The sequence below is a fragment of the Dermacentor andersoni genome, chromosome 6 (assembly GCF_023375885.2).
Source record: "Dermacentor andersoni chromosome 6, qqDerAnde1_hic_scaffold, whole genome shotgun sequence".
Classification (NCBI taxonomy): domain Eukaryota; kingdom Metazoa; phylum Arthropoda; class Arachnida; order Ixodida; family Ixodidae; genus Dermacentor; species Dermacentor andersoni.
Window position 1 is genome coordinate 48,368,353 of NC_092819.1, and position 24,295 is coordinate 48,392,647.

Consider the following 24,295-nt stretch of genomic DNA (forward strand, 5'->3'; position numbering starts at 1 on the left):
GTTCCTGTAGTACGTGAGATCTTCCTGGTGTTAACAGCGCAAAACGTAGACGGGACACGAGACGAAAAGACGGATGGAAAACCAACAAGCCCAAGCTGCTATTCTAGAGAGACCTTCGCGTTTCCTCGACAGAGAGAGAAAACAAGGGTAGGAAAGGCAGGGAGGTCAACCAGAACAGCATCCGGTTTGCTACCCTACACTGGGGGTGGGGGGAAAGGGTGAGGTTTCCTCGACAGGCTAAATGGTACGTCAGTGAGGTCGCATGCGATGACACAATCAGCTCTTTTCATTTGTAGTACAGATTCAGTGGCGCATATTTGGGGAAGTTCTCAACCCCTGCCAGTAAGCGTTTCGCAATGTAGCAAGCCCACTAATGAACAAGATGACTTAATAGAAAGATGGGATCTAAAATGTGCTTAGTTAAACTTTCCTCGAGCGATGCGCAAGCGCGTTCCAACCGTTGTCTACATTTTTCTGAATGAATGCAACTCTCACTGTGAGCTAAGAAGTATAGCCAGCACCACCCACGATGTAGTCAACTTCTATACCGACACACCTAATTCAGGAAGAGCGAGAGATGGAAAGAGCGAAGCCAAGACAACAAATTAAGCCCGGCGTACGTTTCTCGGGAAACTGCAAGAACGAGAGGAATTCAGAGAGGGGGAGGGGGGGGAGTGTACCTAGGATAAAGAGTTTTCGAATGAGAGTTATAGCGACGGCCTTCCCGGCAGACGGCGCGCACGCAAATAGTGCGGATTCGTGAGCCCTGGACGGGCGAGAGACCGATAAGCTGGTTGCATAACTTAAGCACGCGCGGCGACAAAAACGCCGACGACGGGGACTCCCTCCCTTGCTTCTGGGACAGCCTTCGGCGTTATCTGCACTGCGTCGCCGTCGTGTGACGCCTTATCGTACTCGCTGCAGCGCCTAGCGCGGTCTCGCCCGGCCTTGCGCTGCTGCCTGTTTGCGCCTGCACAAGGCCGTCGCCTGTAGCAGTTAACACCCCCCCCCCCCCACCCCACCCTCCTCCCTCCGCACTAAGTCACTAGCGGCCTGCAGAGTCGCGCATGGCCGGAACCGACCGCCGCCGCTTACATGTGTCGCAGGCTTCTGATTTCAGTCGGCGCGATAAACCTCTTCTCCGTGTAAGCGTTTGGTATCGACGCTATCCCTTCTCTTGCCGACACACACAACGGTTGGTCGAGTGGCTACAGGGCATTCTGCCGACGAACACGAGGTCGTAGGTTCGCTACCCGGACGCAGCGGCACTATTCCGATGGAGCGGATATGCAGAAAAGATCGTGTGCTTAGGTGTGCGGGCACGCTTGAAAGTCGCAGAAGGTGAAAAGGGAATCCAGAGCTCTCCCCTACAGCGGCTTCACGGTAGAACCATAGTTGCACTAGGCAGTTTTTTTTTTTTTTATTGTTATTATTGAAGTCAAAATAAAGAGATTTGGTTACCTACGGGTACTGCTTTTCGCGTAATAGTAATAATAATAATGATTATAATAGGATCATAAAAAAGCAATACATTATAAAATAAGTAACGTCTCACGTTGGGAAAATCTAGAGCGGAGTTACAAAAGCCCGCCTAAAGCCACAGTCACACTGGAACATACAACGAAAGAACAGACGACGACAGGTTGCACCATACTCGATACTGAGTCCCGATACACAATAATTTGGCATGCATCGATCTCTATATACGTTAGTGCTGTTAGTGAAGAAGTTTGTTATAGCGAAGATGCCGGTTTGAAGCTGCACTTCAGTTCTTTCGTACCGAAAGCATACCTGCAGGCCTTAGGCCTCCCATTTGTATCACTGGAAGTCGTCTCCATTGCTGTTCCTTTAGTTTTCAAGTCTGCTGTTACCGATTCTCTGTCATTGCTAACTTCTCCTCGCGACATATCATTCTGGTTGTGCGTAACCGACTTCTCTCTGTGTCGTCTGAACGGCTGTGGAAGTCAAAATAACTTAAATACGCGGTAAAGTTCTCGTTTCAGGAATCATTGCCCCCACACGTTATTAGATACTCTCTTGGCAGAAAGCAGTGCAAACAGGTTTTCTTTTTTTTTTTTCTCTCGTTTCTTTGTTGTATAAATACTACTTGTACAGTATTTGCGCTTCTACAATGATTGCGTTTGTCTTTATTAATTTTTATGCTTCGTATTGTTTTCATACTCACTAGTGTACCCACTCCTGCTCGGGCCCGGAAAGGGCCGGCAGTATCTGTGCATAATTAAATAAACACCGAGGTTACTGCAACGCCTGAAGCCGACCGACGTACGTCACTGGAAATGACGCAACCCTTCCTCCGAGATGGGGCTCAACGGCCCTGAATCTCGAATATATCTAGAGTGAGACGCAATAAGGTTAACTGGCAAAGTGCCTATCTGGCTCGGACAAAGAAAAACAGCTGTGACGTCATTTCACGTTCTCGCGAATCACGCTATCGTCGCGCGCATTAACCTATACTTAGCCTCGCCGAGTCCGTAAAAGGTCGCGCATGCTGTAAATGCAGGCCTGAGTAACGCTGAATATTCAGCAGACAACGTACTGCTGCAATACAAATAAAAAGGTATCTCTATGAATGAGTTAACCTTCACACAGCAAAACACAGGCTGTGAGGAATGCCGCGTATGCGGGGGAAGGGGGCTCCGGAATAATTTTGACCACATGGAGTTGTTTAAGTACACTAAGAAATCCTGCCCCCCCCCCCTCTTTCCCCTAGTAGGGCACTCAACCAGACGAGTTTCTGGCTAACATCCCTGTCTTCTCTCTTTATTTCCTCCTCATTAGAAATCTAAGTATACGAGCGTTCTCGCTATCCGTTGCCATCGGGATGCGGCTGCCGTCCGTGGCCGGCAGCCGAACCCGAGACCTCGCGTGCTAAGCAATAAAAAAAAGCCGCAGACACTGAACCACTGTGATGATTCTGAAAAAAAAAAAGCCATAATTTAGCGATTAAGCAAGCAGCGTGCGAAATAAAACGCAATATGCTGCAGTACTGGACATTATCTGTTAGTATATCTGCTTAGTAGAGTACAGTAATATACGGAAAGCGCAGTGAGATTGGCTGCGAGTTCGCCAGGCGAGTCGCGGATAATTTGAATGCGGGATTTGACCACAACAGATAAGAGATCAAGACGCACGAGGTCTTTTTTTTTTCTTTTTGAATTCCCTTTGCCGCTATAGTTTCCTATATACAGGTGGCGTGTCCCTCTATATTGAAGAAATAAAAGCAGCCCACTCCATCGAGCTCTAGTGTTTTCCTGGACGAGTGCCCGGCGCTCGTGCTACGTGCTCGTCGGCACGGCCGGTCAAAGTGAGGCAGTAATATGCCGCCACAAACAACCCGAGGCGCGAAGTGATAGCGCTAAACGGAGTCAAGCGGCCTGCAGATAAGTCCCAGATCGAGCGCCACGAGGAGGGAGGGATGCGGTCCGTTATAATGGAGGGGAGGTGCATCGTTTAAACCAGCGTTAAAGATAAATACCGTTGAAGTTTTACGTAGTTATGCGCGTTCTGTTATGTTGCTATATGTGGATACGCCAGGCCGCCTCGTCTGCAACACTGCCAGGTTCTGTGTGGGTTTTTGGACTCTTGTGTGCCTTTACTTGTTTGTGGAATACCGTGTGTCTCAGAATGTGTACTTTCTTCTTTTTTTTTTTTTTTTTTTTTCAAACTGGTACAACGCAACAGGGAAGAAACAGCCGTTTGAAAGCCAGTTTGAAAATGAAATACCAAACTCGCTCACCCCTCGACACTAGTGCTCTCAGAATGTCCCTTTACTCGCTTTCTGTGCATTTATTTTTCCATCATTAAATGCGTGGGCAGTAGAGGAGGGCATCAAGGGGCGTGATGCCCGCGACTCCTTCCCATATTAGCGAAACAGTAAGTATAAAAGCTTTAGCAGCTAAAAACAAACAAAGGAGAAGTGTCCGCAACACAGATAGGCAAACACAACCCCAAAACAGACGAGAGAAAGAAAGAGAGAGAGAGATACAATGACAACATGAAAGGTAAATATAGGTCCCAGAGCGCTAACGCAGTGTTCACATTACGTTCAAATTGACGCGTTGTATACGTCACAACACAGAATTTGCACAGCAAGTAATGTAATTTAATAATATAGAACAGTCAATTGTAATTTACTTTTATTTCAAGTTATCGCAGTCTACCACACAATATTATACAAGCTTGCGCACCATAGGTTGTAACGAAGTCAGGATCAAGGGCGCTTCGCAAAAACATTAGGAAGGAAGGAAGGAAAAAGTGGAGAAGGAAAGGCAGGGAGGTTAACCAGTTTAGCTTAACCGGTTTGCTACCCTACACATGGGAGAGGGATGGGGGAGATGAAAGATGGGGAAGGGGGAGAGGGAGAGAGAGCACATGGCACAGCACACACACGTCGTCCGTTGGAGTCCATCATTCTGGCATAGCAAATAAGTAGGATGTATCAAACAGCTTTTAGGCAGCTTGAAAAGCGTTGCCTGGCTCCAACATTCATTATTGCAGTGAACTATCCTTAATTACGTAGTGCATTTGACGGAACTTGCAGCTTCTAGTTAATTTATGCGTCGCTGGTACGTATTCTTGTCCCTTGTCTGTTGAGCGCAATGCAATACGTGCCGGTGGAAATTTTTCTTCTGTAGAAGTATGAAAGTGTTGCAGAACAGACTGTGCTTGCATTGAAATTTCAGATTTGCTGCGCTTTCGTAAGTCGCCGTATGTAAAGTTTACGATGCAGCACACACGCCCGCCCGCCCGCCTGCTTGCACGCACGAACTAACTAACTAACTAACTAACTAACTAACTAACTAACTAACTAACTAACTAACTAACTAACTAACTAACTAACTAACTAACTAATAGAGGCTAAAAGACTGCATCACCAGATTTTCCTCTGTTGACTGATTGTACGTGGTCGATTTGTTACAGATCGTAATTTTTTCTGCTTCCATGTCGCATTCCTTCGTGAGATATATTAGCACGTATAATTAATGTATAACGTTACGAACGCATTGGAATATCACTAAATCAATCGGCCGCCTTTGAGAATTGTAGCAGTCATTTCGGACTCTAATGTCCACCATATAAACAGCCAACTACGCAACCAAGATGTCAACTTGCGTTCAAATGTTCGTCACAGATGTCAAGTGGTGTTACTTTATTTGCATTGTTGTTGTTGTTTTTTTCCTTTTTCGTAGTTCTTTTTTACCACATTGCTATGCCCTCTTTCTCCGAGGGCATTTTTCTCCATCTTCCCTTCCCTTGCAGAGTAGTACGTAGGCGTATACTTGTACACTGGCAGACCTCTATGTCATTCAGTAAAAAATCCACTCTCTTTACTCCTGTTTCTTGATGCCGGACTGCTTTCTTTTTTTTCATTATTGCCCCCCCCCCCTCCCCCACCTCCACTCCTACTCCAAGTCCTACTGTCAATCGAGTGTCTTTACGTGTGTACTAATAACGCAATAAAGGAATTAAAAAAAACTGTTTCTAAGCCCTTATACAGTGCGGCAAAAGGTGCCAACGCGCCGCAGCAACACTGTCTCGGTGATCTCACATCCCAGCGGTGTCTTTTCCCGGCATCGCTCTGCTCTAGAGACGATGTCACCGGCCGAGGCGGAAGCGATGAAAGCTCGCTTTCCTGCATCACTCACTAGCACGCGCAGCGGTGTCGCGCACATCCTGCGCCGCCCGGGGCTACGCAGAAGCCGCGTGCAACCGTGCGAGGACATCGGGCTGCGTTCGCAGCTTCCGACGCTGGCGGCATTGACCGCAGGGCGCGATAAAAAAGTCGGGCGCCCGTAGAGAAGACAACGGCAACGGCAACGACCGCTACGCTGTCGCGCATACCGTGTAGTTTATTCAAAAAAAATATTAGAGGAATAACTCTGGCGTTGCACACAGTTTTGCGCTGGCATGGGAATGACGGTTACTCGATATAACGAACACGGATATTACGAACAAACAGATATAACGAAGTAATTACAAAAACTTTCTCACCAACATCAGTTTGTAGCGAATAAGCCCTTATAACATATATCGAGTGCAAGGACGGTATTTTCGTGTCAGATACGACTTCGTTATAACGAAGTTTGTCTAATCTTCGTGCTGACTGTAAACGTCCTTGCGGCGTTACCTATAACGATTCATCTCTCTAAATAAACGTAATATTGTGGGGTTTTACGAGTCAAAACCACAATTTTATAATGAAGCACGCCGTAATGAGGGGACTCCGGATTAATTTTAAGGACTTCAGGGTCTTCAACGTGCACCCTAAATTTGAGTACACGAGGGCACTCACTTTCTTTTTTTTATTTCAGTTCACCCCAACCGAATTGGGGCCTTCGCGGCCGGTATCCAACCCGCGACCACGAGTTCGGCAGCCTACCCCATAGCCACTAAGCTACTGCGGGGGGTCTTTCTAAATTTTCCAATAATCGTAGTTTCTTACTTTCTTTCTAGTGGCATGACGGTTCTGTAAGTTTATGCCCGCACGCATATAATAATTGTGAATTGTTAAAGTTATAGCGCAATGTTTTGTTTGAAAGTGATCCACTTTGCAATGTCAGACAGGCGCCTGTAGGCGGAATGACGAGATTCAGTCTACTCCGGACAAATCTGTACCATCCAACTCGACGCGCTCAAATTCAGATAATACCCATCATTCCTCACGCTGGCTGAACCACCGTATTTGTAGCTCCCCTAGACAGTAGCGTCCGATTTCCCTGCAGTAATTTTGGCAGGAAGTTCTATGACGCGTGCCTCTTGCACACACAAAGAAAGAAAGAAAAGAAAGAGAAGAGACAATACTTCGCTTGACCGTAGGGGCTAAGGGAAGAAGGCTGAAACAACGGCACAACGTCTTCGCGGAGTGTTTCTGTGGCTCCGCGCCTAAGCGCGCTGTCGCGGATACCATTTGTTTGCGCGTACCTGGCACCATTGCGGAAACCGCGTGTGGTCTTCGCTTGGCGGAGTCTCCTCGCTTAGAGGTCAGCTGCGTTTATGGCAGGAAAAGAAGTGCACGAAAATACTCCCTGCTAAGCATCTGACAAGAAAGAGAGAGCGATAAGAACTTGAGTGAGAAGTTCTGGCGGCATGCCTGTATACGCCAAGTGTGAAAGACGATATTGCACGCACAGACACATGCAAATGCACTTGCGCAAGTGAGCTCTCGTGCATGCTTATGCCTCGGGACTTCAAATAAGCGGAAATGCCTCAAACGTGCCAAGTGGCTTTCATTCTAAATCTTTATTGTCTGCCTCTATTCGTTTGAAAAGTTAACTGGTGATCTTCATTGAAGCGAAGCAGTAATCGGGGTCTTCTTCTAATGTCCGCCGGCGTGAACAACGATAACGTGTCACAATAATGCAAGAAACAAAGGGGGGGGGGAGCGATAACCTGCGAATCTCTACGAGAGCATGAATGAATGTTTCCTCTGAAACAAAAATTACGTAAGCATGATGGTAGGGAGCCCGAAGCCAGTACAAATGAATCCGGCAGCTATGCGTGGCATTCATGAAGACGCATCCTGATGCTTGCAGTGAAAAAAAATAAAAAAAAACGTATACCCACCGTCAATAGGTGCTGCTGTCGTGAGGTCGCCTCCACGTGCAAATTGATATAAAACACGCACTTTCTTTCCAGTGGTGAGCATTGGTCAGTCGAGGTTGAGTGACAGACACATTGGCTGGGGTTAGTACAGTCAACACCCGTAATTTGACCCTAGTGGGACCGAAAGATTTTGTCGAATTATTCGAAAAGCCGAGTTAACGAACGGCAGCAAAGTGAACGAACTAAACCATTTTTTTTTTTATTGCTAGAGGCAGTCTGTAATGTCTTTCTGCTTCACTCTTTTGAAGCACAACTCAAGCTGCATGTGGCAACGAGTGCCTGACATGTTTAAACGCTGCCTCAGCGTTGAACTGAACAAAAAAGTTAAAGTTCTGAATGTTAAGGAAGTAAGAAAAGTAAAGTAAAAGTAAAGTAATGCAGCTTCACGCCTAGATAAGCAGTACCGCCGTCTGCTCAATTTGTCGTTTTCAAAGTCTTAGCCGCTGCTCTCATGAGGGGATACGCCGGTGCGGTTCGAATTAACCGAAGCGGCATGCTTTCGCGTTCGACATAAACGAGTTTTTCTTACATATGAAATCTATGGCTTCTCGCCTGAACGTTCCAGTGCTCTCGAATTAAGTGAAAAGTCAAATTCACCGAGGTTTAATTAACGAGAGTCTACCATATCCGATGCCTAACGCGGCTGCAGTAATGTCCAGCGGCGCGTTTTTGACTGCGGTCTGCTTTCTTCCGTTCATGGCGGCCCTTCGCGATGACTTCAACGCAGTTCCACAAAAGTGAGATGCAGCGTCCGTTAGTCACCGACCCTCGGAGATGTCAGTGTTCTTGCGAAGTCACATAAACACGGATGTGCTGGCTGACTTGGTCATCAGGAACGCCCACTGTTAGTGATAAACGAGAAGAAAGGGGGTTAACCGAGGGGCCCGATTTTTATTAGACATATCATGAGAAGCCAACAAACACTGACACCAAGGACAACATAGGGGAAATTACTTGTGCCTAATAAATGAAATGATGAAATGAAATGAAATGAAAATGTCCGCCGCCAAGGTCTGAGTGGTGGCGCTGGTTAACACTCCCAGGGTTCTACTAGTACACATAAATACCCAGGAAAGTGGATGGGGAAACAGCGCCACGGTAGCTCAATTGGTAGAGCATCGCACGCGAAATGCGAAGGTTGTGGGTTCGGTTCCCACCTGCGGTAAGTTTTTTTCCATCCACTTTAATTGCCCTTAACTTAGCGTTTCTTCATTTCATTTATTAGGCACAAGTAATTTCCCCTATGTTGTCCTTGGTGTCAGTGTTTGTTGGCTTCTCATGACACTGTTAGTGATGTAGTACATACGCCTGCGATTTCAGTACACACTGCCGACCTCCCCTGTGTCCCTTTGGCAAACGTCACAAATCGCGAAGGTGCGTATTACAATACATGACGCAAGGGAGATAAACAATATTAAAAAAAAGAACGAGGTTAACCCACTGCTCTTTTTTTTTTTTGTCTCTTCTTACGATAGCGGTCACGGGTCCCTAGTCCTTGGTCGCCTAAAGGCTTTGGCGTTGCGCTCCTGAAGACGAGGCCGCATGGTCAAATCCCGGCCATGGCGACGGCATTTCGATGGGGGCGAACTGCAGAAAACGTCCGTGCATTGGGTGCCCGTTAAAGAACTCCAGATGATCAAAATTATTCCGTAGTCTCCGGCTACGGGGTGTCTCATAACCAGATCGTGCTTTTGGCACGTACAATCCCAGATTCCTTTATTTTTTTTTTTTTTTGTCACTGGGACGATAGAGAGATCAACGTGACATAACGAAATAACAAATATATGCGCGCAGCAATAAACCGATAACCGTATAACAACGCCCGGGTGCGTTCGATTCGCGGCCCAAATACGGGCAACACTTTGGCCTTAGCAACAGAGCCTGCCCAAGGAAGACAGAAGGGTGGGGGGGGGGGGGGGGGAACCACCGAAAAAGTGACGGGCGTGAGAGAAAGAGAGTGAGAGGGAGCGGCTTTCTGAGGAGAAAGGAGGAGGACGAAGAGAAGAAGGCTCGACTCTGCTCAGTCGCTCGCTCAGGCTCTTCTAGCAGCAGCCTGGCGGCCCGCAGCACAGGCGAGAATAAGGAGCACGCGCAGAACGGCCGCCGCGCCGCCCGACACAACACAACAAACCGGCCCGACTGTCCCGGCTGGAGCAGCAGAAAGCAGCAGCAGAAGCCAGCGTGCCGAAACCGAGCGCTGCTTCTGTTGCTGCCGGTTCTCCCCTCCGCACGGGCTGCCACGAGGGTTCAAGGACGGGCCTTCCTAGATGGGTGACGCGTTCTCTTCTTTTTTGGCAGCAGCAGAAGCACAGCGCGAGAGATGCTGTCAGGAGGGAGGGCACCAATGCTTTGCGACCGAGCTGGCCCCTGTGGACTGCCATGCCTGCAGGCTTCTGCGACGTGCACTGTTCCGCTGCCTTACATACTGCTGCCGCCTGCGGAGGGCGGCGAGCCCTTCCGAACTACTGCCGCAGTCCCACCCCTCGTGACCAGCTGCAGGGTGCGTCGCTGGTCCCCTTTGAAGCGGCTTGTCGGCCCTGCTGTTGTTAATCCTGCGCGGTCGTTTGCAGAGCGGATGCGCGAGCGAAATGACTGTCGTAAAATTGAGCCCTACGTGGAAGGAAAAGAAGCACAGGGTGCAGTCGCATTGTTAAGCCCCGAAAATGGCTTGGGTGTATGAGTGATTCTGGTGGTGGCTCAAAAGCGCGAACTAGGGACACAAAGGCGCAGTGCCTTTGAAATACTTTAACAGAGTGTTCCTTGTGAAAAGGATAGGAATTTCTGTCAAGGGGGAAGTAAGAAGGAAGTAGCTTAAAGATTGCCTTTTATTCTTTGTTAAAAGTAACAAACAAACAACAAAGCACGGGATAGAAGCGAGGAAGGGCAGGTCGAATTAGATCGTTTCCTGGAGCCTTTCTGCACAAGTCTGTCAGACTGCTTGCTTTTCACTCGTTAAGTTATCACATCGAGCTTGTCTGCTAGATTTTGCTTAGTTCTTGTATTTGTGTCTAGACATTAAGCTTCGTTCAATGTTCGGAGCTGTCCTTAATTGGCATTTCCTTCGTACTGGTGGCTTACATTCGAAGTCGAAAAGAAAGAAAGATTGCGCAGAGTTCGGTCGTCGTGACCACTTTCTAGGATGTGCCGCAGGTTTCCGACTAAATGTGCGCTACATAATTAAATAATTATAATTTGGTAAGTAAATTAAGTAAGATAATTAACAGGCATAAAAATCAACAAAGCAAAGGACACGAGGGACTAGGACAGGCAACAGGTAACGGCACCTCGTTGCTTGCATTTGTTACTTAGAAGGACAAAACAGGGTGTGCGAGTTGGCAGCAGTCCACGATCCTGAAGAGTATGGGCGTACAAAACACGAACACAAGACTGTGTTGTCCTTCTCGTTGCTCTCGACCCGCCCACTCCCACCTCCTGACCCCCAACCCCCGTTTTACTGTTGTTTTTTTTGACAGATTAGCTTGAACAAGCAGAAGAAGAAGCAAAGATACAACTGCAGTCATGAAATACAACAGGACTCGTCGCGCCGATGTTCAGAGTTTGAACAAAAACAAGGTTCATCGATCAGCCAGGCAGTCAGTCCACCGTAAAAGATTATACGAACGCACATTTTGAAAACTCCTCGAGTTAGCACACATGATGTGGAGACGTCGGCACTACATTGGTTTCACTTCACGTCCACGCCATCAAACTTCAAAGGCTTCTTCTCTCTCTACGACCTGAATTATAGATTACCCTGCACTGCATAACTAACAAAATGAAAAGAAAAAGACCACCTTGACTTTTTTTTTTTTTTTCTCTGTCCCCTTCAAAAGCAACGCCCACACCACCGAAGCGGAAAGCCTCTTCGCTCGCATCCGGCTTCCTTTTTTTCAGCCTCCAGGCCGACGCGAGCCCGCATTTTTGCGCACGTGCATCTGATATGGGCGGTAACTGCGGCACGGCTTCCAAGTAAGCCAGGTCGAAACCTTTCAAGAAATGCTGCAAGATGTGACGTCACGAAGATACGGCGGCACACGCGTCGGTCTTTGTGCAGGCAAAAAAAGAGAGGTGCGCGTATAGCCGAGCGAGATAGGGCGACCTCTACGAGTGCTTTCGTTAATGCCGGAGATGGCCCATCTACAAGCGTGACGTTTATTTGTTTCAGGGGCCGAAATCGCAAAGCGGATTGTCCTTGGTAAGATGTATTTGCCATTGGCCGGGCGTCTTCCCCAATAATAGGCCCGCAATCACCTGCTCGTACGAACACTTCTAGTGCCCAGAAGGTCTCTGCGTCCGTAGAAAATGAAGACGCCAAAGGCAGTAGAAGAAGTGGATGATCAATGTGAAGAAAAAAAAATATTTTTTTTCTGAGGCAACAACAACAACGCTTCTGTAATATTATTTTAGGTTCCCCCCAAGAGTTTTGAAGTGCTCGGGGAGCTTCACACTGCTTCAGTTGCGCCCAATGACGTAGCCAGAGGGAGACACACCGTGCCCGTGCTCTCCTCACCATAAATTTCTGTATTATTATGCAGCCTGTTTAAACCTCCCTACCCCCTCTCCCATCGTCCCCGTCGTCGGTAGGTTCCTGCTCCACGGGCGATATCTATCCGAAAACAGAGTCGGGTCGGCAAGTTACCGAAGAAAACAAGGAGGCAATTGCGAAATCGCACGACGAAAGTCATGCTCTACAACTTTTTAAAAAACGCGCAGGCGTTTATAGCTGCAGCTGACACGTGTCCACTTCGAAGAACAGAGCGCCCCCTTCAGTCGGGCACTTCCTGCCCCCTCTACCTCCTCGAATGCATGGACTCGACAGGCGAGCACGTAGGCACACGCACGTGCAAGGGAACAACAAGCGCATGAGCCGCCTATAATTATAACCCCGCACCGGAGGAGAGGAAGAAGCGAAGCCGGGTCGGGGCACGTCTTGTCCTGGTGGTAAAAGCGGCTACGGCGAGGGCCCGCTTCGAGAGCTCGCCGGGCAAGGCGATGTCGGGACCGCGGCGTAATGCCGGCCGCCTTTCTTAAATTACGGCCGTTTATGTCGTTCCCGCTTTACACATGCACTCCCACCCCTTCACCGTCACGTGATCACAGACCTCACCTTCGTGTGATTGCTGCGGGCCGCCCACCGTTTTCCCATCGAGAGTGGCACCGCTTGGGTTGGGAAGCGCTCCGACGAGTCGAAGTTCTTTCTTCCTAAAGGCACCGCACTATAGGTTCTCACTGTTCTTCAACTACGGGCGAACCTGGGCGTCGCAGTCAGGGCCCGCATTCTGCAATGTTCCTCCTACTTTTCCATCCCTTTTGTCTTTCGTCGTGGGCGTGCGCCGAAGCTGAGCCTCCAGCGTCGCCAGGATCAGCCGACTCGGATGACAAGAAATTAGCAGCATAGATCGGAATCTTTTACCCTCGCACCCGCGTCTAGAGCAAGCGCACATAATCTCGACCCTCGTTACCGTTTGCTGTAACGGCCTGCCCAGGGATGGCGGGTTTGTGACAGGGAAGCTGGCGACAAACCATGACGAGTGAATACTGGCGGCAAGCTTGCGATAAGAATAGGCAGGTCGCTATCACGCTCGTTCATTCCACCACTTGCCGCAGTCGGTCCCTTGCAAAAAGATGGTTTCCGCCTTGAAGCGCTACAGATTCTGGTCTACAGTAGGAAAAGATTCCCAACAAAACACAAGTCCTGGGCCCGAGAAGCTACCTACGTTACTCGAAGAATCGGTCGATCGTTAACCGTGGTCGATAAGAAATGAATCAAGCGAAAGAAGCCTTCAGGTTATACTGGCCCTGGCTTCAACGAACGCAGCGACATCCTTAGCGCCACGGGTCTAAGTCGGATGCTACGCTGGCGGTGAAAGGAAATTGCAAAACTATTCCCCAGCTCTGGATCGACTAACGGTGGCACTTAAATGGTCGAACACGGCCCATAAGAAAGCACTGCTATCCTAATAGCGAAGCAACTCTTATGGGAGTTTCCTGCGCGAGAAAGCGAAATAGCAATCCCATCTCAAAAAGACAAACATTAACAGCCTCTCTGAAGAGACCCCAAAAAATATATGATATAGGTTAGAAGTAGAACTGATCGCCCTTTCAAGCGCGGTCGTCTTTTATAGAGAGTCATGCGTGAGGCGCAAGAATGGACGCTATGTGCAACAACCTTCATGTTGTTTTCCGAAGTCCCACCATAGGTTCTGTACTGAGTACATATAGCTTATGTATATGTGTGACTTATCGTTTTGTTCAATGCTCTGTTCGATTTCTTTATTAACCCAGACCTAGGTGCAAGACTGTCAACGGTGTTAAAACGCTTACGTGTATGCATTTGCATCCTCGGGGACATGCTCTGGGACGATCACTTGCGGCGATACTATCGTATCGGGCATCAGGCGCACGCTGATTGGCTGGTTGAGCGAAATCGGACGATCTGATAGGCTGCTTGGTTGAGCACTATGTCGCCCGAAGGCGACGTAGTGGTCATCCGAGACTTCTATCCTCATCATCACTCCTCGTAACCCTCTTCTCATTCACCTCCCCTTCCCTCTAAGCAGCGTAACTAGGCTATGGGACTACTACCTCAGGTCGCGACCTCTCTGCGTTTCCTCTAGTAAATTTCTCTCTCCCTGTTTGGCTCTTTGCTTTTAGTTATGTTCATAAAGGGATATTTTTTTCTTTTTACGAAAATGTGAAAGGCCTCTGCTATTTTGTTGTGCTTAAGTATTCTCTCCTTTGGATGTTTGCCTTTAAGAACGGAGTAGGAATAGCTAACTGCTTAGTAGTCAAGCTATAATTTTTTTCATTGACAGCGATGGCCTAGTGGCTATAACTTTGTGCTGCTAAGGTCGCGGGTTCGCTTCCCGACTGCGGAGGCCACATTTCGACGCGGCCGAAATGTTTAGCTAAGGAACCCCAGGTGGTCAAACTTCCTCCGGAGCCCTCCAGTATCGTTCAACATAATGATATAAATTTCATTTTGTGGCAGTTATAAAACGTAAACTGGGCGTTAAAGGCAAAGTTACATCTACGACTCTCGCATGTTCCTCCACTCTAGCATGTGTACAGAGGCTGAACGAGGCCATCCTCTCAACACCTTGAGACGCGTCTTTTATTGGGTGTTGCGTGCGTCGCAAGTCGTTCGAGATATATTTCTCGTGTCTCTTAGTCACACAACACCCTTCGTCGAATGCAATACCGTCTCATCTATAATGTCTATTGTTGCCAACTAGGCAACCTTGCCGGGAAAAGCGCATTGGACTCACGCTCGTAGCCACGGTGAAAGTGTTTCGGCGCTGAAACCTCCCCAAAAATTTTAACAAACGCCATGAGAACGCGACACAAAGAGGTTAATTAAACTTTATAAGTACGCAAAAAGCAACCGCCTAAACGAATCTCGTTAAGGTCTCGTACCTTAGGAAAACGAGAAGCAGCCAGTATAGTGTGTGTGTGTGTGTGTGTGTGTGGGATCGCATCTGTGAGTGTATGTGCGGTTTGTGCGTTTACTTGTTCACGGTGTCTGCCTCAATTCCCGCCCGATGCCTCAAGTGGCATACCAGGAAATCAGCTGGGCTATAACTACTTCAGCTTCTCATCGAAGTCCACCGCTTCTGTCTTCCCCAAAAGAAAGCTCTGGCGAAGTTGCTGACTGTACTTCGCAGTGAGGAATACGACGGAAAATCCCGCAACCTTCGTCGGCTCATATCGAAGCCAATTCTCTTTTGGGCAACCACGTTACCTTTTATTTATTTTTTTCGAAACAAGCTTCCACTGCCCACGTGTCCTTCTTCAGCAGTGCCTGCACTGAAGCGGGCCGGCGCTTCTCAGGTGGAACATGGTCTGACCGCAAACTACACAGTAACGCAGTCGTAACACCACCGACCACAACCGTACGTAACGCACTGCGCCACATCCTGCTCGTTCCGCACATAGAACTACCGAAGCAAGCAGCAAAGCGGACGCTAGACCCGCAGCGTACATTACACGCCAGTAACCCCACGGCCGGCAAGCCGCCGCAGGAAGTCCGCGAAGGACTCCTCGGGACCAGCGTCGAGAGACAAGAGTAGGTGTCCTGAATGGAGACGCGGCGGAATACCTTTTTTACGCAACCAGCGCGAGGCACTGAAAGAAGGATGCCGACTGTGTGAGCGGGGCGAGGAAATGAGAAAGTCGAGAGGGCAGCCAAGCGTCAAAGAGGAAAATAAGGTTTTGTTCCTAAAAGCTCCGTCGCGGACACGGTGGACTGGCAGGGCCAGCCGGCATGCCGGACTACGTCCGCCCAGCAACAACAGTTTGGTTAATGCTGCATCCGGGCACAGCATAACCGCGGGCCCACAGAGAAAGACCAGCACTGCAGAAAAATGAGCTTGCCCGCGGGATCGCCATATACGCAGGTACAGTAGTATATGCCTCGGTGTATACAACACAGGAGGGGGATTCTCTTTGTTAGCGCGGCGGCAACCGCTCTAAGCGGCGTAGGTGGACGAGCATCGGCCCACCGGGGGCTCCTTCCCAACCGCCCCCAATTTCCACACCAGCCAGACGGAACCAAAACAAAGCACGCACACACGACACAACGCAGAGGACAGCGTCGCGCCGTTTTCCCATGCCCTCTCCCGGCCTATACGGCTGAAGAGTAGCACGACAAGCGCCGTCGCAAGCCAGGGGAGCAGCGCAGGAAATACGCCGAGCGCTGCAGAGCCCCCTGGCCACTCGGCCGACCGAACACGCAAAAACGACGTCCTGCCGCCCGCCTGCGTGGCGTCAAGAGCAGTTTCGTGCAGCACCGCCGAGCCTTCCGCTCTGCCTGCCAAACGCCGAAGGCTGGAAAAGCAGTGGCATATATCGTCCGAGCCAGTACGCGTTAGCCGACCAATGGATCGAGACTCAGAGAAGATTCCAAGCACCTATGCTGCAAGGGACTGAAGGATCTGGTCCTCCGCGCGAAAATGTCAACCTGCCGCGAATTCCAGATCAAGAAGGGCCGGGATAGTGCGGTAGAATCAGCAGACGCAGCAATACGCCATGGCTCTCCACCCCTGACAGTGTCAAATGCACGCAACTAGTCACGTCGCAGTGCATAAGCACACCATACATCAAGCACAGGGGCTCTCCTGGGCCGATGCAAGGAGGAAACGACTTCAAACGAGCCCCAGCGGCAGCAGCAGTAGATGCTGCAGCAGTGGCAGGGGATCCCAGCCAGCCCGTCGTTGTGCACGGGTCTTCTCTCTCTCTCTCTCTCATCGCCCATCATCCCAGTTCCCGTACGAGAGAAAGAACTGTGGAGGCGCCGACGCGTTCGCTGCAAAGCAGCCCCCGGAGCCAGCCATTGCCCCATGCGTGAAGCACTGCTGCTGCTTTCTTTCTTCGCCCGCAGTGCCCGGCCTCTCCATGCACGGGCGGACGGCCATCATCAGCTGCGGAGCGCTGTTGCGTTGCCGAGCCAGTCGTTCCGTCGTATAAGCGCCGCTTCGCCCTTGAACCCTGCCCTTGACATCCTCCCATTTTCGACCGGCCCACCACACGCTATCTCCCCTACATAACACCCATCCTCCTCCTCTTCACCGTTTCTCTCTCGCTCTCTTTCTTTCTTTGTGTTGCTTCTACGCAGCCTAATGTCGATGCTTCTCTCCCTCCGCATCCTTCTTTCCGACGTGCCCTGCTAAACACCCCTCCTCCATTCCTCTGGCTGCCTGTTTCGCAACGGAGACCATGCGGGGGGAAAGAAGTTCGCTTCACATTTTGCTATCCCGGTCCGACGCGAACTTCCTTTCTCACAGCCAACTGCCGGCAGAGCGAGCCCCATTTTGCCAACAAGTCGCGCGTTTGTCGCCGTTTCCTCGTTAGCCGGTCCCGCGACTCGTCGAGGCGCAGCGAAGCTGGCAACTCTCGGGGTGGCAGGAAGCCCTCGCGACAACGTCAACGCGGCATAATTGTTCGTTTATCGCGGGTGGCGAAGAAACCACTACACTTCACCGCCCGACTGCGTACATACACTCGCGAAGATGGTTGTTGCCGGGGAAGTCGGGGTACGGATCCTTGGTTTCTCACGGCCTTTGTTCCACAACTTACATCCGCTTTCGCTTCGGTTTGGACATGTAGTATCGGGACTCTATATGATTTGAGCCCTCCTAAGCCCGTGAATCACAAATCACAATCTGACATTTTGTTTCTGTGCGTCAGCGGGGCAATCTTTCGCGCTGTAAAGAATAGACGTCAGACATCCTAGGATCAACTGGAGGGGGTTAATGAAAGCTAAGTGGGCTCCATGGTCAAACACCTCGGAACGCCGCCCGAACGTTTCGTGAAACATAATTTCACTCGCGTTCTTCCAGCCGCTTTGGGTGCAGACCTCTGGCGGCTCTCTTCATTGTGGATGTAGAGCACTTAAACGATTTTTATCACGCTCCAATTTACCCTTCCCCATTGCTTTTACTCGTCGCTACTAACGCAGACGTGCACTTAAGGCGGTTGTCGCAATTTGTTCCATCCGAACAAAAAGAAAAAAAGGAAAGGGTGGAGATGTACCCGTGTGCTTTCACTTTCAAAGGCTTGACGTGTGACCGCGTAGATTGCACAATCCATATCATGCAGCTCAACGCACAATCAAGACTACTTGCTAGCGGCCGTGTCGTTATCACGGACCTTGCGAGGCTTGTTTGTCGAAAACATGCGTGCCGACGCTTATACCGCTGCAGATGCGTCTGACTCGGCAGCTTTTCCGTGACGTGCAGCACTCTGTCGCTCTCACCGCATGTGCAGCTCAAGCTGGTGTACCCTCGAATCAGAGCGAAAAGCGGCCCCACCTTTATCTATCTACGTCTATGAATCACTCCATCTATACGTTTGCTCATCCTGTGTATGGAAAATGCTTTAGGTTGTTTATCTGCGTATGTTTCCAGGAAATAGCTTCTCGCAGTGAGGAATTCCCGAATGGCAGCGTGCAGCTAAACGCTTTGTCACAATGTGCAAATTGTAAGTCTGTACAAGGACTACCGCCAGGGGTGAAGTGCGCTTTCACTGTGTCTACTATACACAGGCGTCCACTGTTAAAGAGAAAGCTTGAGTGTAAAGCATGTCCAGATTTGCCTCTCTCGCAAAGAGTGCAATCACCAAAATTTGCGGCAGATTACTTCTGACTGGCATACATTTGACTCCCTTTGACACACCTGTGCAGTGCACTGACATTGCTTTCGCAGCCACTTGCAGCTATGACGTCAGCAAAGTGACAGGCGCACATTTGATAATGCCTTTAGCAGTGCACCGCACTGTACATCGTTGGCAGGGTCCATGAGCGCAGGGAATTGTTTGTCACAAACATGTCCTTCAGCGTCAACAAGCTTATCACATGATACTCCCTTAAGCACTAGATATCATCGCTAGAAACCACACTTGTGACCATGAAAAGTGTTGTCTGTACAGTGCACTCAAGTACTGGATGCTGTCGCTATAGACAACACCACAGTGAATGCCAACAATACTGCTTTCACTATTTGTGTATACCCACAGTGTATTGCATCCGGAATGTACAAGGCAGCGAAGATCGGTGCACTACACTCTAACACAAGAGGCGCATCAATTGTGGCCCTGCGTTTTCTCCAATGCGAAATATCCGCTATGTCAGATCGCAGACGCGATAAGATGTTCGACGTCAGAATCCAGCTGACCGTGAGTCTACAACTACCAGAACGTGCCGGAATGTCCAGCGACGTGAAACGTCCAACCACATATCAACGTGTAACGTGACTGCATGTCCGATATGGCATCTTTGTCTGGTCGAGTATTCGCGCGCAGTTCACCCGGTGCTTGCATTTTCCGATTTCATCGCGCACCTCTAAAGCAACTAAACGCCTTGCACTGATAACGTTCCGCACCGATATACTTGTACTGGTCTTTTTTTTTTTGTTTTTCGTCTAAAATCAATGCTTCTAACCACTTACCCGACGTTCTCCCTCCCCCCCCCCCCTCCCTCGTTTTCACCAACTTCGCTGTCTGCGGCCGTAAGCCCCCTCGAGACGAAGCAAGGAAAGAAGAGGAGCAGGCAGGCTCGCGAAGAAACCGATTCGTCTCCACGAAGCGACAGGCCGTCTGACTTACCGAGGAAAGCAACAACAAACGCTTCCTCTTTTATCTCACGGCGAATCTCCGCTCGCTTCTTTCAGCGTTCGCATCCCTCCCACCTTCTTTCCCTCTTCTCTTTGAATGCTAACTTTTTTTATTCTTCGCAGTCTCCACCGCAGTCTCCACCAGGGCCAGCCGTAACCTCCTCGATTTAAAGGTCTGAGAACAAATTACTCCGAGCCGCTCCCGAGAGAGGATCGGTGCGCGGCCGACAGGTTCGAACCATTTGCGAGTCGGCCTAGCCTACTTTGCCCTCCAGTGCGTGCTCTTGTCGTAACTAAATCCGTTCGAGGCATTTGAACCTGCAACCAATCAGGATCCGGGATCTCAAACCTGTTCGCAAAAAGGTTATATATAGTTTATATACGCTCTGAAGGACCGCGCGTGCGCTGCGCGTGATTGGCCATCGAGAGAAAAGGAAAGTGAGAGAATCCTTAATGAAAGCTGGAGAAAACTTTTTGCCAGGAGGATCTCGCCTATATTACACTGCTCCATATAAAAGCGACGGTGCATAAAATGACACACACGCAAAACACATCGCCGCTCGCACTAGATACACAAACAACCTGCTCCTAAAACCACGCAGAAGTTCTGCGACGCCAGCTGCGCTGCGGTTAACGCAGAGACAGATATACTGTCGACTTAACACAAACAATCAAAGGTGCTCAGAGTTTTGCTTCATAGATTTTAACATTAAATATTCATTCCGCCAAAGTTGAACGACGATAAAAACTATGTAACTTTATTGCGCCGTCTGCGGCTTGGGGCAGGGTTCACGTGTCTCTTTTTACACAGGTTTCAACGCGTTGCTAGTCCACAGTGTTGCTAATCCACAGTGGCCACGCTGAAGTAGACACACAACACCTTCTTCTCGAGTGCCTGGGACACGATACAGCGAAGCGAAGGCTACAGGCCGATTTACCATGTTGTTAGACCACAGACGTTTCACAATGAGAAAAATACTTGGACCATTTACATTTTCTTTGAATAACAGAGGCATGCCGTACGTGTGTAGTTGACGTTTGGCGTTACACTTTGTTATGCGTCTTGTTGTGTATATATACGAACTAACCTTATGTGCGTGTTTTTCAAACTCCATTTCACACTTTCACTCGTTTACGCAACTATATATCTCTCTTAGTCTCCTTTTAGTTTCTTCTAGCTGTGGACAGAACTTTGCAAATGTTAATACTATTTGACTGTCCGCAAGTGCATATTACTTTTTCGTGCTTTTGTTTTGCTTGCCCTGCGACAAGAAGCAATCGGCGCCAGTAATTATGCCAACCACTTCTATCAGTTCAGGTGAATAGCAAAAAAAAAAAAAAAAAAAACGAACGAAGGTTGAGAGGGACGTACCGCGTGTGCACACCTCAGCGGGCATTCTGGAACCCGACGGTACGAACCACGTCCGTTGTTGCGCTGCCAGGTTTTCGTATTTTCGTTTTTGTTGTGATTGATGATGATGATTATGTTGTTGCTGTTGTTGATTATTATTATTATTATTATTATTATTATTATTATTATTATTATTATTATTATTATTATTATTATGATGATGATGATGACGATGATGATGATGATGATGATGATGATGATGATAGTTGTGGTGTAGTGGTGGTGGATGAGATGGCATCACTACAAGTGGTGTGTTAGCCTGACACTCGCTGAAGCTCTCAACTAGACAGTATATAAGTCGGCTCTTCCATGCCATCATGTTGTGGTGGTTGGACTCAAAACACGTCTCACTCCTGCTCTCCTTTAACCTCCGCCGCCACTTCTTCACCTTCTCCTTCTGCGGTGTCTTGATACGGAGAAGACACAGAAATGCGGCAAAACAAACCAATTGTACGCAGAAGACGCCATCTTCTGCTTGCGAAGACTGTGTCTTCGGTGGCCAAGCGTAGAGAGAAACTTTTCTTTATTAATGCCTCCGGGCTTCGTCTTACACCCGCACGCTCGATGCGAAGGCGAGATACGGCAGCCAGTGCTCGAGAGACGTGGGCTGCTTCGCCGCCCGTCTCCCGCCAGCTGTGTGCACTGTGGCAAAGCCCGATTGACTGCGGCGGGGACCCGCAGCGCGGCACAAACGGGCGAGCGTATACCGGAGACCCAAGCTGCTGGGCAAGGACGGCGTTCTATTGCATCTCCGAGACCCAGCGGCTCCCTATCTGTCGCCGTGGCAGATAGGATGCGTGGTCATGCTTCAGGAGCATCGGAGGGGGTGCCTCGCCGGGCAGAAGAGGGAGAGATAGAGATGGGGGAAGAACGAAAGTACGTGCCACCCTCCCACCAACCAACCAACCAACGTGCAACCAACCAACCGAGGTTCTCGCACGCATCACGGGCGTCGCGGCAGTCGCTATCTATCTGCGCGCCCTCTTCTGGAGGTGGTGGAAAGCAAGCATGAGCGAACGAAAGCGGCCAACGGCCGAGACAAGGGGAACACCCAGGGGATGACGAAAAGAGGAAAGCGACCTGGACCAACACCCCCTAGAAGACTGCCTGGACACTCACACACTCTCTCAACACGCACACACGTAGAGAGAGAGAGAGAGATAGGATTTTCTCTGGCGTTAGGTCTTATGCTCCTCTCTTTCTTATCTCTTTTTTTTCCTCCTATGTCTCTTCCTGCCGCTATGTATGTCCGTCTCCCCTCCAAGGCGAGATATATTTCCCGCTGGCTTGGTGGAGGCTACTGAAGTGTACTGAGAAAAATAAAACGTACGCGAAGAAGGACCGTCTCAAATGCTTCAACTTCCTAGCTTTTCTGTCGACGATAGACGGCATTTACCCAAGATTGTATTACAGTGCTTCCCTCACATATCCCCCTTTTCCTGTCCGGCGATCCGAAACCGTTTATATTTATTCACTTTATTATTACTTTCCTTTCGTTCTTCTTCTTTTTTTTTTCGGTTCCTGATTCTGATTGTAGAATAGCGATGATTTTCTTTTCTTCTTTCCACAGCGTCGACGTTAACTTTTTTTTTTTAATGGGTTGGTATTAATCGAGACAATGTTTGCACCAAGAGCGCAGTGGAGTAATTTTGTGAAACGCCTCAGTTAGAGTTTCCGGAAGATATTATATGATTGCGGCTATCAAGAAAGAACTACGGTGTATATATGTAAACACAGTTTTCGTCTTTGACTGTCTTTGACATCTGACTTCAGCAAACAGAGCAAAAGGTTCACAGGAAGATAGAGAGTTGAAGGGATCAAAAGTGGGCAAACAAAGGAAGTCCCAGCCTGGAGCTATCGCTTCGACAAGACTCGTCTTCGACACTGTTGATCCGTTCAAACGACAAATGTTGGCAGAAGGACGCGGTGGCTCGAAAATGTGCGCGACTATGTATGTATGTATGTATGTATGTATGTATGTATGTATGTATGTATGTGTGTATGTGTGTATGTATGTATGTATGTATGTATGTATGTATGTATGTATGTATGTATGTATGTATGTATGTATGTATGTATGTATGTATGTATGTATGTATGTATTATAATCGCGTGCGTGCGTGCGTCTACGATATTCGTTATCTAGCAATACATGCAAAGAACATGCGTGTTTTTCAAAAGGAAGAAGTTATGAAGCCTTCATTCCATTTCTTGAAAGACCGACCATGAAGTTTTTGATTTCTTGGGCGGCGTTCTGCAGCAACAGGGGGGACAGCTGATGAAGGAAGTTCATGAGGTCATTTCATGATAAAGCTTCCTCGGCATGCTTGGCTGCAAGGGGAGGTGGAGGTTTATAGAACATACCGCTGCTGGGCTGTCGGTTTGTACTTGCAGGTTTAAACAAGCGGACACTTTGCACGAGAATGGGCGATACATATAGACATGTTCTACAAGCAGATCAGCAAGTCACTGTCGCTAGATTGTAAAATGACTGTGGATATATCTCTTTCTGTTAAAGCATTGGCCATGCTACGCATCTTTATTGCTTCTTATGAGCGCCTGCTTCGAATAAGCTTCAGCTGCGAGTTCTGTCCAGTCCTGCGTCTGTCACTCTTCGATCCTCGCACAGTGTGCCCTTGTTTACAACTATAGTATACCTTGCTTACGCCGTAAAAACGGAACAGTGTTGATCGACGTATTAAGGGCGCCCTGTGTCCAATTCAATATGGCGACGGCTGAAACCGAAACGTGCTGGTATTGGAAACGGAGCTGAAGGAGGCGCTACTGCAATGTAAGGCAGAGTGATGAGAAGGAGAATTTTCGCCGTCATGAAACGAGTTCGGCTAAAGCAGAAGACTAGTATGTGGGATAAGGTTTTTGGTCCTGCTCTGGACCTAAGTGTGATGGTGGCAGTGGTGGCGGCTGTGGCGATGGTGTTTCATAGCGTTTACACTCATAGAGCAGGCAGCCAGCTCTCGCGGAACGTCGCAGGCTCAAGAGAATTCATTCAAGAGAATTCGAATGAATGAATTCACGCAAGAGAATTCATCATTTCACGGAACAAAGAACAATTCAGCGAATTCAGCGTCACGTGTCCTTGCTAGTGATTGAACCCTCGAATTCTCCTATTCAAACAGAGTCGAATTTTGCTAAC

The 24,295-nt window shown here is 48.9% G+C and overlaps 1 protein-coding gene across 1 annotated transcript in view; it reads right to left on the reverse strand.

Annotated features, from left to right (window-relative positions):
- Window positions 1-12,829, reverse strand: part of LOC126522045 (cytochrome P450 3A24-like) — a 281,688-nt gene extending 268,859 nt beyond the window's left edge. The window contains exon 1 of the mRNA XM_055066225.2: window positions 12,731-12,829. The gene's annotated coding sequence lies outside the window, so the exon portion shown is untranslated. The remainder of the gene's footprint in view (window positions 1-12,730) is intronic.
- Window positions 12,830-24,295: the final 11,466 nt, after the last annotated feature.